Source organism: Scomber scombrus, chromosome 4 (genome assembly GCF_963691925.1).
Source record: "Scomber scombrus chromosome 4, fScoSco1.1, whole genome shotgun sequence".
In the NCBI taxonomy this organism is placed as follows: Eukaryota; Metazoa; Chordata; class Actinopteri; order Scombriformes; family Scombridae; genus Scomber; species Scomber scombrus.
In genome coordinates, this window is record NC_084973.1 from 32,292,656 (window position 1) to 32,295,321 (window position 2,666).

A 2,666-nucleotide genomic window follows, 5' to 3' on the forward strand; every position below is an offset into this window, starting at 1 on the left:
GTGAACATGGGGTCCACCTGGAGGAAAGAGAAGAAGAAGAGACGACTCATTACAGGTCAGAGAAAGAGACCACCATGAATTATAATATGTCATTTGGCTTTGCTTCAGCTCCACTTCATCATTTCAATTTCACTTTTATTAAACTTAATGAAATATGGGTCCAAGGCTTCGTTTAGTGTGTCTGAAGAAAAAAAGAGTTAAGAAGGCTTTGAGAGAGAAAATGGACAAAAATGTAACTTAAAAAAAAAGATTATTAATGTCATTTTAATATTTCTGATGTGAAACCAGCTGACATCTGGTTATTTGAATGTTCCGACATAATGGAGGCAAGAGTCGGAAGGACGTTTTCAACAAGACATTTTCTCCAAATGTCACATCATTCATTATTATACCCTCAGTCTTCAGTCACCTCCTTCCTAATACTGACTGGCAGCTAATCATCTCACAACTATAACCAGACTTTTACAAATCTTCTATTTGGATTCATCTGCACGTCTTTATCATGATGAGTCTTTAAAGGCAAATATTTCACCCTCATCCACCAGTTTATGGAAGGAGAAGTTTCCAACCAACACAAGGATCAGTGATAAATAAGGTTTGGCAAGATGAGCAATTCAAAAATATCTTTTAAATAGTTTTAAAAGCAGCATCAGGTTTGTTAAAATGTACATTTAGGGCCTGATTTACTAAAATCCCAAATAAAGGTACTAAATAGCGTGCACAGTGCAATAGATTGTGTGTTTAGTTATTGTGCGTTTTGCAGCTGATCTACTGAGAATAACTGTAAATGAAAACAGGTGCAACAGGTGCAGACAGCAGTATTTAAATGTTTTGTGTCTTAATGGAGAGTTTGGACGAGCAGAAAGCTGCAAGAACAAAATGAAATGTGATCAGGTTCTAGTGGAAGAGGTTAACTAATATATTGAGTTATAACAACAACTAATATTACCAGAAAAACCCACATATGGGAGAGTATTAGTGACAAAGTCAATGCTGTTAGTAAAACCACAAATATTCCCAAAATATTAACACAGGTGGAAAAACTCCGTCCTGTCATTGTGTCTCCGTCTCCTCGTCTCCATGGTAACAGCCGGTTAATACCTGCCCTTCAAACTTATTATTTATAGACTCAGTTACCGTCAGCAACATTACCTTCAGGTTTGGTAAATCACAATGCGCGTGCTAAATAACATATTTGCATTTTCTCCTCCCTGTATTTTGCGCACCGAGGTTGAAACGTCTCTTATTACATTCATTACGGTAAACTACTAATATTACATTCATTACGATAAACTACTAATATTACATTCATTACGGTAAACTACTAATATTACATTCATTACGGTAAACTACTAATATTACATTCATTACGGTAAACTACTAATATTACATTCATTACGGTAAACTGCTAAATGGACAGCGCGTACTATCTTGCACAGTTGAAAGACGCAAACCTCAGAGCGCTGCGTTAGTAGATCAGCTTGCACATTTTTTTTGCGGGTGATGACAAGTTTGCACACGTTTCTACACACGCAAACCTTTATTAAATCAGACCCTAAGTGTTTTTGTTGGTTTTATATCATTTGAAATGACATTTGCACCATTTTTTACCAAAAGTAAGACTGAATGCTCCTGAAAATGTCAAATGGTGTAACCACAAAAGAATGATACATATTACATATTTTATCACCTACAGTGATAGTATAGTATAGTATGGTAGTATTTTCACATTTTAACCCCTTTAAATGTAAACTAAACCACATGGACACAAAGAAACATCAGTGACCCACATACAGTACATGTAGAAGCTGCATTATAATTAACTGCCATGTTTGCACAGAGCGACATCATCAAGATACTAAAGTTAAAGTCTGGCTTTGCAAAGCATCCATCTACCTTGGTTTTATCCTCATATATTTTGTTCTTTATGTCAGTTTAGTAAATTCAGACTCAAGCAAGAATGACGATTAGGCTGATGAGCACAGAAGTCCTGCAGCCATCTAAAGTGATGACTGGGGGGGGGGGGGGGGGGGGTGTGCTGTCTGTATTTGATATGATTTCAGTGAAATTGAAGTCTTTTGAGAAGCTGTGAGAAGGTCACGCCTCTAACAGCTTCTCTCTTGCTGGAGGTGATGAGTGAAATGTCATGAAACCCACGAGGGAGCCGAGGACAGTGAAGTGAAGGTGTCGGTATGTTTCATTTAAAGTGCTGCAACCTTTATAATGTTGAGTTTGTAGGAGTCAAACACTTCTCCTTCTACAGGGCTCTTATTTTAACCTTCATGTCGTCCTCCCGGGTCAAAATGACCCCGTCTGTTTTGACTGTTCCTTCCTTCCTCCCTTCCTTCCATCAGTCTGTCCTCCCTCCCTCCTTCTTTCCTTCCCTCCTTCCTTCCTCCCTTCCTTCCTTCTCTCCTTCTTCCATCCCCCTCTTTTCCTTCCTTCTGTCCTTCCTTCCTCCCTCCCTCCCTCCTTCTCTCTTTCTTTCCTTCCTCTCTCATTCCTCCCTTCCTTCCTTCTCTCCTTCTTCCATCCCCCCCTCTTCCTTCCTTCCTTCCTTCTCTCTTTCCTCCCTCCCCTCCCTCCTTCTTTCCTTCCCTCCTTCCTTCCTCCCTTCCTCCTTCACTCCTTCTCTCTTTCTTTCCTCCCCCCTACCTTCCTCCCTT